The sequence below is a fragment of the Ascaphus truei genome, chromosome 1 (genome assembly GCF_040206685.1).
Source record: "Ascaphus truei isolate aAscTru1 chromosome 1, aAscTru1.hap1, whole genome shotgun sequence".
Lineage (NCBI taxonomy): Eukaryota > Metazoa > Chordata > Amphibia > Anura > Ascaphidae > Ascaphus > Ascaphus truei.
This window is the reverse complement of record NC_134483.1, coordinates 24440750-24454549: the sequence shown is the minus strand read 5'-3', so window position 1 is coordinate 24454549 and position 13800 is coordinate 24440750.

Below are 13800 nucleotides of genomic sequence, written 5' to 3'. Positions count from 1 at the left end.
CTAATTAAATAAACATTTATCCAAACATATATGAATCCAATTATTAGCGTTAGTGGCCAACTAATTATGGGCAACTCATGGCTAGCTGGTGACTAAGGCTACAAAAGGGGTAAATATATACCTTAACACTAGACTACATAATCTCCTTGTACACCAAAGAGGCTAGTAAGGCATTATTGGCAATGCATTACTAACCGCTATAGAAAAACAATGGTTTACCACCCACCTACCTTTCCTGTGGGGGCATTAACTTACACTCCAGAGCACCTAACCCAACCCAACTCCACCACAACACACACATCAACATATGGTACTCACTTAGTGCCAGTGAGGCTACCTAGGCCCTATGAAGAAAGCATAAATAGCAATATTGACACTAAAGGGATTAAGGATTAAATAAAACCAATTACTCATTTGGGATGTACTCCTTGTAACGCTACAGCAGGCCTGCACAACATACGGCCCACGGGCCGCATGCGGCCCGCCTGCCCTCTCTGTGCGGCCCGCGATGAGTCCTGCCGGGCGCCAGTTTAATAAATAAATAAAAAATAAAAAAACTTTTAAAAAAAATTGGCGACGTTTCCCCACGGTTTCGGCGCGCATGTGCAGGGCCCGCTCCGCCCTCCCTGCTCCCTCCCCCCCGCTCGCAATGTGGGACGGAGGGGGAAGTCACAGCGAGCCAGCTGAGCTTTTCTGCAGCCGCTCCCCCCCCCCTGATCCCAACGTGCATATGTGCAGAGGGGTGAGGTGCATTGAGGTGAGGTGCATTGAGGTGAGGTGCATTGAGGTGAGGTGCAGGGGGGTGATGTGCAGGGGAGGTGATGTGCAGTAGGGGTGATGTGATTTGCAGGGGTGATGTGAGGTGCAGGGGTGATGTGAGGTGCAGGGGTGATGTGAGGTGCAGGGGGGTGATGTGAGTTGCAGGGGGGGTGATTGGAGGTGCAGGGGGGGTGATTGGAGGTGCAGGGAGGGTGATTGGAGGTGCAGGGGGGGTCATTGGAGGTGCAGGTGGGGTGATTGGAGGTGCAGGAGGTGTAGGGGGTGATTGGAGGTGCAGGAGGTGTAGGGGGTGATTGGAGGTGGAGGGGGGGTCATTTGAGGTGAAGGGGGGGTTATTGGAGGTGAAGGGGAGTGTGATTGGAGGTGCAGGGGGGTGATTGGAGGTGAAGGGGGGGGTCAATTGAGGTGAAGGGGGGTCATTGGAGGTGAAGAGGGGGGTCATTGGAGGTGAAGGGGATGGTGATTGGAGGTGCAGGGGGGTCATTGGAGGTGCAGGGGGGGTCATTGGAGGTGCAGGGGGTCATTGGAGGTGCAAGGGGGGAGAATGATGTGAGGGGCAGGGGTGAGAGTGATGTGAGGTGCAGGGGGGGAGAGTGATGTGAGGTGCAGGTGGGGAGAAGGATGTGAGGTGCAGGGGGGGTGGGACGTGTGTGGTGTGCAAGGGGGTATTGTGTGTTTGATGTGGAGAGGGAGTATTATGTGTGTGGGTGAGGGGGAGATATGTGGGTATGAGAGATAGATGGGGAGTATCGCAAAGGTTGATAGTGAGGGGTTCTGAGGGAGATATGAGGATGATGATGAGGGGTGCTGGGGGAGATATATGAGGATGATGATGATGATGAGAGGTGCTGGAGGAGAGATGATGATGATGATGATGATGATGATGATGATGATGATGATGATGATGATGATGATGATGATGATGATGATGATGATGATGATGATGATGATGATGATGATGATGATGATGATTTTACCCGTGCAGCCCAATTTTTTTTTCCTTGGAGCAGTTCGGCCCTTCTCGCTTTACGAGTTGTGCAGGCCTGCTCTACAGGGTCTACGACCCCAAGAAATGAATCCATGAAGATCATCCATTTGGCGGATGCCAACCCATTAAAAAAAAGACAAAAAATAGGCAGCTGTAACTCAGAGCCACAGAGTTTTTATGGCTCCGGGGACAGCAAGTCTGGCTATTCTCAATGACAATTCCTTTCTGCTCAGGTTTCTCAATCATTTCCAAGACTTTCTCATAACGTTTTATGCACAATCTAAACATAAAAAAAAACTTAATTAAAAATTCAGATTTTAAAGGAAATATTTAGTAGCCTCTTAACATGTGAGGTTATATTCCCTCATAACAAATGTAAACACACTTTGCACCTACAGCACCAGAGCTTAATGCGATATCCAATATTTGACAAAACATAGTTGTGAAACTTTTAGCAACTTCATTATAATGTTAGTGTTTCTAAAAATATGTTTGTCTTAAAAACAGAAAAAGAAAGTTTTAAAAACATTTTTGAAGTGTGTAAAAAAAGCTAGTGGATCTTAAATTTTGTTAATAAAAAAGCATTACACTTCGACCATTGCATTTAAAAATATGTTCTTATCTACTGCTAAATGTGTTGTTGATGAGGAGCAGGATTTTTCTTGTATACAAAAAAAACCTTTTAGATTTGATACAATATATATATTTTTTCTTATCTGAAAGCAATTAACCCTTGTTACTTGCAAAAGGTAAAGGGCGTTTTTATTGTTATAAACAGTTTTATAACAAACAGAAGAGGAATGTATTATGAACATTAGTAATACAGTATTTTCTATATCTGATCAAATATGCTCACAGAAAATGTATATGAAGGAGTCAAATAACAGTCATTGTTTGGCACTGTTTTTAGGCTTGCTAAGATTCTATTGGGATTAAGCGTACTAAAAAATACTTCAGATTTTTTTGTAATTCAGGCCTTAAGCAACACGCACCGAACAGACTCAAGGGGATCATAAAGTCGGTCAGAACTAACACTAATTTCTCATTCGAAGGTGTGTGCAGTAGATTACAGAAATTATGTTTACAGCAGCAGTCTTGCCGAAATTTTTTTTTTTAATATATATACAGGCAGTCCTCGGTTATCCGACACAATGCGTTACTCAAAATGGCGTTGGATAGCGAAACGTCTTAAAGCGAAACACGTTTTCCCATAGGAACACTGTTTAAATGAAAGGTTCCGTTCCTGAAGGCATTTTTAATGCTAAAATACACAAAATATTTTATGCAGGCAATAAGATATGCAGCACACACAGAAATTATATAGTGTTAATACTGTATTATATATATAATATAACATAAAATATAATAATATAATATATTATATAATATAATATATACATTATATACACATAAACAACTTTGCAAAGCGTTGTAAGAGCGTTGGATAAGCCGTTTTGGCGTTGTAAAAATGAACATAGGTATGCATTGCATAGCGTTGGATAAGCCATTCGTTGTAAAACGAAGCGTTGTAAAACGAGGACTGCCTGTAAATTGAAAAGTGGGTTCCTCTGAAGCCATTTTTTTCACACTGAGATTCTTACAGTTTTATGTCCCTATGCTCCTTCATGTAAAATCCAACATGGCTGACAATATAAACTATATTGATAACGAACCAAAACCACTTGATTTGGTGGCCATATTAATTTTTAATCACCAGAACAGAAAACTGCAATTATCACACAAATTGCAAGGTCGGAGGTGGTCCATTTTTATGAATTTAGTAAACACTAATTTTTAGTCTCTAAATTAATGTCTGAAACATATAAGGGTATTACAAAATGATAGAATTCACAAAATAAACAATTCAATTATCAGTTTTTATCAATTCTAGTAAACAACTTTACAGTTAATCAAAATGTAATCCAGAATTTGAGGTCCATGAAAAGGGGAACTTTCCTTAAAAGTGACCCAAATCTTTAAATCTGCAACTGAGAATGATATATAAAAGTTAAACGTTGCATGTGATCTTTTAACAATGAATACATTTACTAGTTATAATAATTACATTATTTAAGACCCACTAGTGCTATGTGTGATGGTACGGGGTGGCCGGCCTTCATAAATAAAGGTGAAGCCTGGCTGGCTGCCCCTAAAAACGTATGTCAAGGTCTGAAGTGTCAGCTCTTGGGTCTAGTTATGCACCTTGATATGTTTCCCTGTAATTCTGTTCTCATTTTACGGTCCCCGGCAGGAATGTAAGCTAGGGATGCCAGGTGTAATTAGGATCTCTGTTAGTAAATAGCTGCAGGACAGGGACTTTGGAAGCTGGACATTAAGGGTGGATATTGGGGAGCAACGAGGGTTAAAAACACTGTATTAAGTATTGCTGACCGGAGTTTCCGGTAGTACTGTTATGTTACCCGCAAAGAGTGTATGATTTGCGGGTACCCGTCTGTAGATAAAGATGGGGAGGGTCCACTGTCCACGGGAAACTCTAAAGCCCCTCGGAAACACTCTGCAGCACAGTCCATAGCAGGCTCTAATGACCCATCAGATTAACACAGGGGGGGATCCCTGCATTTGAATGGGACTCACGCTGTGTGAATCCTACCGGGCTGCACCTGTCTCTATGATCCATGCACTGAGTGAGACTAAATCCGTCACGCTACCTGTGCGCCTCTAACAGGTGATTGCAGGCTTTTTATTTTATTTTAATAACACAGTATCGTAGCAGGGGTAGCAACAAAAGACAAAGATACCCAATGTGACAAAATAAGGTAAATATTTGAATGTTAGTATTCTCATGAATTAGGGTCATTTAGTTAAACCCTTTGGCAAAAGAGTTAGGAGATGGCAGACACTTCAGGGCATGACCAGTATGCAGGTTATAACACTACCTATGAAAATTCTCATTTCCCTCTGCAGTGGAGGGATCATGGTTCCAGTGGACCTATCCTGCACAGGTACATGGAAAAACCTGATACTTAAAAAAGTACTCCTTTTGACACACATATTAGATTTTTTTCAATCTTTGGATTATAATTCCAAATATTAATTTTGTATCAAACATCCGATATTTTACTTGTCTTTTTATTTGCCCTATATAATAAAGCCAAAAAGGGCATTTTAGAAAATATAATACACATATTGTATCACACGTGGAGAAAAACTTTAGGGTGATTTTATACTGTATCCTTTGGTGGAGTGTATAATTACATCCTTACATGGGAATGCACTGTACCTTTAAAGTTGATGGTGTAATAGTTTTTTTTTTAGTTTTAATATCTTCTATAATTAGAACATTACCTAAATTGTTCCTTCTTCTATAGAAAATATTGGGAGTTCATGGAAGCATCTCCGTAATATTGGTCACTTTGCATGAGAGGCCAATATTTTAGAATTGTCTTCTTTGTACTGAATGAACTATAATTGAATGCTGTAATAAAATGAATCCTCTTCTGTTTTTTATTCTCTGACTTTTCATTAGGTTTGTCGCTGTATCTTCCTCACTTGCTCTTTTTGTATCTGTTCAATTCGTATCTGTTGTACCCTCTGTCTATAAACGTTACAATCATTTCATTTGCCCTTCGTTCATACAGTATAATGTATCATTAACAGTTATCCATCTTATTTTTTATAATTGACTCCAGGAAGGCTTTCTTTAGACCTGAAGGAAGAAAGCTATCAGCATATTATTCCTATCTGTTAATTTTTTATAAAGATCCAAATTTGACCTTCCATCTTTTTTTAACTAGCAGAAATATAAATATGTATATTTGTACTGCTTGTTCTATAAGTTTATTTAATTGTCTCATGAGTACATTTGCAATCTCCATAGTTCGATGAAGTTCTTCACCAGTCCCTTTCCATAACATAAAGATGTCGTCCACATATCTGAACCAACATAGGATATGTGAATTTATCTCTGGTCTATTAAAAAAATATTTTTCAATTACTGCCTCATAAAGATATTGGCAAACAATGGGGCCATATTTCCCCCCATTGTTGTGCCTTGTGTCTGTAAGTAGTAATCATCCTGAAATCCAAAACAATTATTTTCTAGGACAAATGTAAGTAATTCAGTTAGAAAGGTCACAAAAGCGTTATCACATTGTTCTTTACAGAGTGCTTCCTGTACACAGTGAAAACACCCATGTGAGGGATCAATGTGTATAAGGTTTTCACGTCTATGGTACATAACTTTTCTTATGGTCAAGATATATTGACAATGGTTAGAATAACAAGCCCATGCCTGATACTAATAGATCTTCCTGGCGGATTACGCATATCTTTATGGACATGCGGGAGGAGGTATAGTATCAGGGTAATTAGGAATTTTGTAATGAAGAATTGTTTAGTCTTCTAACAAATCACTCTACTTATAGTGGTTTCATTTATATTTTGGTCTATTTCTTATTTAAAATATCAACATTGGATCATTATTAAGAAGATAATAGTGTGCAGTATTAGATTATTGGCTTAATGCTTTTTTACATACATTTATGTATCTAAGATAACTGTAGCACCTCATTTATCTGCCCTTTAGATCAGTATATTGTGATTTTTTAAGTATATTAATGGTTTTGTATGCTAATTTTGTAATATTCTGTTACAATTATTTACAATCCATAGTTTTTTACAGTCATATACTGTAATACCATATGTTTAAATGTATCTAGGGCAGCGTTGCGCAAATTGGGGGGTGCGCCTCCTAGGGGACACGTCTCCTAGTGGGCGCACCTCCTAGCGGGGTGCAAGATTTTTTTGGGGGGGGGGTGCGCGGGCCTTTGCAGAGGTCCCACGCTCTTTCCCAATGCATTTAAATTAAATGCTGGGGGACCTCATGAGGCCTGTACAACATCTACTTACTGGGATTCAGCCGGCTTCAGGACGCGTGACCATGGCAACGCATCTGCAAATGATGCAGCGGGTCATGTGATATCACAGTTGCCTTTGTAACATGACATCAAATGATGCCGCGGGTCACATGCCACCGCGTGAGGTAAGGAGGGGGAGCACACAACGGAGGAGTGCAGGCTGGGGGGGGCACAGCAAAAAAAGTTTGTGCGCCACTGATCTAGGGCACTGTTATACAAAATAGGGATGGAATCACTTTTCTATTTAAAGATTTTAATCTCATCCCTTGCTTGAGACAATTACTTTATATCTGAATAATGTATAATCCCCTGTGTCTGCTATCAGCACAGGACATGGCCCCTTTAAGAACTACATTCCACTTGACCATGTGACAGTGCTTAGCAAGTGGAATGACAGTTGTTGACAGTTGGAAAGGGAGCTGAAGGTGAGCAGGATCATCCTGCACAGAGAGTCCATGCAGGACCCCTGAGAGAGGGAACTGCAGAGAGAGGGTTGCCCCATTGGACCAGTGCATTGAACAGGGCCCAGCAGAAACCAGGACCTGACAGTGCAGAAAACAGCCGGCAGACAGAGGCTACTACAGAGAGAGATTAGGGAGCCCAGCTATGCAGGAATTACATCAGGTGGGAGTAGGTGAGCTAACCCACAAAGGATATAAACTGCTGTTATATTGCCATCACAGTTTGATCTTTGTGAAGCACCAGGCCTGCAACACACACACACAGTTTATGAGCTCCAACGATTGTGCTAGCACACCAGGATCTACAGGCCAGTACCCCATGATTGGGAGGCCGGGCATAGATAAAAGTTATTATTTGTGTAGCGCAGTGTTCGCACTGCTGTTATAGTTTGTTTAAGTATATATGTGTATGGAGTGATTCTGAGATTTAGAGTCACAGTACTGATTCATATGAGATATGTAACCCCACAAATTACAGCTATATGAGTATATAAAGCTTGTTATAATTAATTACCACTATGTTGTGTCTAGTCACTACAGTCTCACACAACATGTACAACACACTATAAGAATTAAACAGTAACCCATAGGACTCAGGCTCCCACCTCAGTGATAGACCATATAATCTGAGGTAAAATCAAGAGGGTTTACAAATGCATTTATTAACTTGAGTGTTTCTAATAAATACATAGATGTTGACTTTAAATTAGTAGTTGTGAGTTAACAACTCAATAGATTCAATAAGAAAAATGTTTTTGTGATATCTAAAATATCCCATGCATTGACAAATGTGTGGACTGAAACGTAAGAGATTTTGTATACTGGTGCAAAAGGATAAAACAGCTTAACATAACTACGGTAAAATAAATGCCTATCCCAGGACAAATAAAGTAAAGATTCAACAATTATGGTGTCTAACAAAAAAGGACGAGATTTGAACAAAGGCTACAGGACCTTATCAATATACTGAGATAGTCTTTAATTCAAAGAGCTAATTCGCCAAATTACTGGTCGTAGCGGAGGAGAAACAGAGAATTACTGTATGAATTTGGGCTAATTAATAAAAGATTTGCACTATTAGATCAGACCTACTGTACAGTATAAAGATATGTATATATCTGATTAGTAAAAAAAAAAATCCACAGGTAAACCTACTTCAAGTAGCAAATTAAGTTCACTATTGAAATGAACTATGGGTTGATAAAGCAATATCTTGTACTGTATTCATCACTCTCCAACAGTTGTGGTAGTCTTGTTTATAAAGCACCACCACTGAACTTGCCTTTTCTGACGTCTTAATTATAATTTAATCTATAGATATATATGAATGAATAGCTTCTAATTCAATTATTGTTGAAGAATTAGCATGAAAATGATTTACATTCGTTTTTCTTTAGGCGAAGAGTAAACATATCAGATCTCCTTTTACTAGTTTCTGAAAAAATTATTATTATTACCTCTAACAGATTAAGGGTAAAACACTGATTTTACATTTAAAACCAGAGTAAATAATTGTTAAGATCAAAGCATTAATTATTATCTAATAAACTCAGCAAATCAAAAGTGCACAGTGATCTTTACATTAAAAAGAACTGTAATTTGATGAGGATAGTTGGTTGACAGTTAGATGGTTCTGCTTTGCCTATACTGGTACAGGACATTTCATCCTGATTTCATCTAGAGCAGTGGTGGCCAACTCCAGTTCTCAAGGTCTCAAGGACCATCCTGAAATCCTGAACTAGAGGTGGCCCTTGAGGACTGAAGTTGGCCACTCCTGATCTATAGTACTGTTTGAAAGCTATAAGTATTTAAAAAAAAAAACCAGTTATTGAAATGGAAAAAAAAAACCTAAAACACTCAAACCTTAATAGTTGTTCTGAGCTAACAATCCAAAGATTATATTCAATGCATCCCCACAAATCTCTATGTGCTTTGTAGGCAAACATAATTTGTCTTTCACTAAAAACATTTTTTTCCCCATAATCTAATAAAAAAACTTACACAATTTCCTTTTAATGGTGAATTTGTATGTAGAGGAGGAAAATGAAAGCAGTTTTTTTGCAGGATATTTTCCATTTTATAGCCACATAAACCTGCCACTTTGGACGAAAAAGGGGAAACAATATAATATTATTAATCATTTAGCTTACCTGTAGTTTCTTCTGTGATAGTGAAACTTGCTTATATTTTTATGAATAGCAATGTATCAAGTAGTAGGAATACAGGATGCAGCTGTCCAATTTAGTTGTCTGCAACCTGTGATACGGTATTATTTAATAAGTGGCAAACTGAAGTAACATATACTCTCGACTATAAAATTGCATTTTCATACAGGGCACAACTTTTCCCACTATAGTTTCCTAACGTTATTTTTCTGAACATAAGAAATCTTGTCTGATAGTAATACAATATATTTTAATGTATTTGAGATGTACGATGTACAGTATGTGGAATTTAGACATGCTTAAGAATTTGAGTCTCAAATGATTTTTACTTGACACAATCTAACCACATCTTACATGCTGTAAATGCATATGATGTTCTGTACTACAACCAAAATGTGTTGTTCATCTTTATTGCATTCTGAAAAGATCTTGTCCTTTAGGATCCTTCATTTCATGAGTCACATTTCCACAGGTGGATTTCATGTTAATCCATCTCACACTTATAACAAAGCTGTTCATTTTTCCATTTTTATTTCTATGCAGAATTACTAAAATATAAGAAAACATTTCTGTCTTTGTGCCTGAATTTAACAAGCAATAAGACCAGCAGTATAACCTGAAGTTATTCCATTTTTTATGTGTAACGGGTGCTCCCTATGAATACCGCCGCTACTACTTGCTGTGCAACCTGTGTGGCTCTCAGGAGCCTAAGCCTCCGCTTGGGGAACCTGGGGTACATACATATCATACATCTCTAGGTGCAACGCCTCCACCTGGGAGGGATCCCAACGGAGTGGGAGGAGGCCCTCACAGGAAACAACCACACAACACTACCGAATATAAAACAGGACTGGCTTTACTGCATGGAAACACACATATCACGTAACATCATAACATCATAACAGCATAACAACATAACCTCATCATGCGCCACAGCTGGCGCTAACCACTCTGGGTGTCACGGCGGACACTAACCACACTTAGGCGTCACGGCGGACGCTACCACCTTTAGGCGTCACGGCGGACGCTACCACCTCTAGGCGTCACGGCGGACGCTATCACCTCTAGGCGTCACGGCGGACGCTAACCACCCACAATGTGACCCCACCCTGTGTCCAGTAACCCCCACCCAAATGTCTCGTGCTCCCGAAGTCAAATATCACTGTACATGTGTATGTGTGACTGCGCAGCCACTATGTTGGGTGATAGGCCTGGTTGGTGCACGTGAGTTGCAGGTTACCTGCCCGGGCTCCAGCCACGGGTACCGCGATATAAATCCGCACGATCCGACGTGGTCCTCCACACCGCGTGGGTTGAATGTCCAGCGCGAACAATGTCACTCCTTGTCGCAGGATCTTTGGTGGTGTCCTGAGCCCAGAACCCACCTCACCGAGCCGCACGGCTTCAACACTGTGTCCCTGTCTATTCAACCAATAAATGGGGCAGTCCCTATCTAGGGCCTGTCCCTAAGCTCCACAAGCTACTAGATGACTCAGGACCTAACTGGGACCTTGGGGGCTGCTGGCCTAATGCAGAGGGTCACTGACCCCTGCATCCACCTCTTACCCCTATCTGGTCCGGATCCTGACTGCCTGCGTGGCTGCAAAACCCCGCGAAATGTAGCAATCTCTCCCCAGGCAAATCCCTCAGCCCTATTGGTTCCCTGGCGTCAGGTGTCTCTGCCCCTATGCACCCTGGGGGCTGGCATGCTCATCTCGCGCATGCGCGAACTATCTGGTCCTCCCGCGCTGGGTTGGGGCACTGCGCATGCGCAACAGCCCTAACATGGCGGCGCCCTGCTTCCCGAGCCGCCGGGCCGGTAGCAACGCGATCGCGGCCTTAGCGACGGCCCGATCGCGTCCCCGGCAACCGGCCTGCTCGCCGCTCGCGTCCCTAGCTACCAGGGATCGCTCCTTCGCACGCGCGGCCCCCCCTCACTCCCTCGCACACAGCGTCTGCCGAAAGGGAGGAGGGGGTCAGCCATGACAGGGGGGAACCTGGCTACATCCTCCCCCTGGTGAGAACTCCAACGTCCTCGCTTGAACCACATAACCTTCCAACATGTACAAAAATTATATAATAAAAATGCAGTGTTAAAGTACAACTTAACGATTACTCTAAACGAGATTGTACAGTTCAACAAACATATTTATAACTGAGGCTAGCTTGGCTTTAGCTTGCTGCTGAGACTCATAGTGAGGTGCCCCTAATAAATCATAAGCCACTCTAGTGGGAGGGCGTCTCACTAGCTGACTCCTGCGAGTCTCAGTCTCCATTTCTTCCTCTTGAGACAGACCATCGTAGGCTTGAGGCCTAGACTCTCTGGCAGAGGGTGAACCAGTTTGGGGAAAGTCTCTTTGCAACTGAACATTGTCTCTTTGAGGCACAAAACTCGGAGTGGTAGGATCTAATGATTGACTACTTGGTGAAAATTCTGATGAAGGTACTTTGTCAACCGGCCCCTTACTTGTTGCTCCTTCGGGAGGTGCCCACCAGTCTCTGTTGGATGTTCCCTCCAAAGGATCCTGAATTGTCTCATCTGTGGGCCCTGGATTCTCAATAGACTCTTCAGGCTCACTGTCGTTCATTACTGTTTCTGTTTCGGGTTCACTTTCTCCCAGTTGGGAGATAGGTAACAAGTGGTTTCGGTGCCAGACTTTTACTCTGCCATTCACGTCACGTATGCGATAAACAGGGAGGCCCGGCATTTGGGACTCTACTTGAAAAGGCCCCTCTCTCCAGCGATCAGCTAACTTGTGCTTGCCTGGAATCCCTAAGTTGCGTAGGAGAACTGCGTCTCCCGGTTGGAGCGCTCTATAGCGTACTTTGTGGTCGTACCGTCTTTTATTATTGGCATTCAGTCGAGCGGTGGCTCTTTCAGCTAACTGATAGGCACGGTGCAGACTGTCCTGGAGTCTCTGCACATATCGATAATGAGCCATGTTGGGTATCCCGTCGGTAGATACCCGTAGGCGGATGTCGATTGGCAGTCTGGCTTCTCTCCCGAACATCATGAAGTATGGGGTGTATCCGGTGGACTTGTGCCTAGTGCAATTGTAGGCATGCACCAAGGCCTCAACATGTTTACTCCATTCTCCTTTTTGGGAATTTTTCAGAGTGCCTAGCATGTCCAGCAATGTCCGATTAAATCTTTCAGGGAGCGCATCTCCCTCTGGGTGGTAGGGAGTAGTCCTGGACTTTTGAATGTTCAACAGTGTTAGTAACTCTTTGATCAGCTTGCTCTCAAAATCCCGTCCCTGGTCAGAGTGCATCCTGCTGGGCAGACCATAATGCACAAAATACTTCTCCCACAGCACTTTAGCCACTGTGGTAGCCTTCTGGTCCTTCGTGGGGAAGGCTTGAGCGTATCGAGTGTAGTGATCTGTCACTACTAGCACATTTCCTATACCCTTTGAATCTGGCTCTATGCATAAAAAGTCCATACAAACTAAATCCATAGGCCCAGCACTTTTGAGATGGCCCATTGGAGCAGCACGGGTGGGAAGGGTCTTCCTATGATTGCACCGTAGACATTTTCTGCAGTGTTGTTCAATTGACTCCCGCATTCTAGGCCAGAAGAACCGGTCTCGCACTAAACCCAAGGTCTTATCCACCCCCAAATGTCCATGATCATCATGTAGTGATCTTAAAACGAGGCCTTGCATACGCCGAGGTAGAAATAGTTGTCGACGGTCAGGATGATTGTGGAATTGAACAACCCTATAGAGTAGGCCGTTATTCATCTCAAACTTATCCCATTCTCTCATGAGAAGACTCACATCCTCGCGAGGAGCCCGTTTCACCAGTGAAGAGTCATTTTTGTGTAGGGCCTCTCGGACAGCCTTAGCCGCAGGATCATGTGTCTGCGCTAGTACCAGTTCCTTCACCGTGAAGATAACGTCTTGTGTTAGACCCATGACATCGGGGTGGCAGTAAGCTTCTGGAAGGGCTTGAGGTCGACACCCTAAAGAATCCACTACTCGTAGCTCGGAGAATGCCACTCGGTCGTTTACAATAGCAGCAGTGGAACACATAGCTCTCATTCCTGGTCCTGGAATTTCTTCCCACGGGCCATCGTCGGCGGTCTCGCCCAGTCCCGATCTCCTAGATAGAGCATCGGCTCCTATATTGAGAGGTCCAGGCTTATATTTCATAGAAAACTGGTAATTGGCAAGGGTGGCCAACCATCTGTGACCGGTCGCATCTAACTTGGCCGTGGTTTGTACATAGGTCAGCGGATTGTTGTCTGTTCGGACCTCGAAGGTGACCCCATATAGGTAATCATGTAGCTTGTCCGATATGGCCCATTTGAGGGCGAGGAACTCCAATTTGTGAACTGGATAATTCTTTTCACTGGGAGTCAAACTTCTACTTGCATATGCCACAGGACGAAGCCCAGTGGGGTACTTCTGGTGTAGCACAGCTCCCAATCCGTTGAGGCTGGCATCCACGTGCAGAATGTAAGGCTTCTCCGGGTCAGCATATGCTAGAACGGGAGCCTCTGTTAAACTATTCTTCAGCCTCTTAAA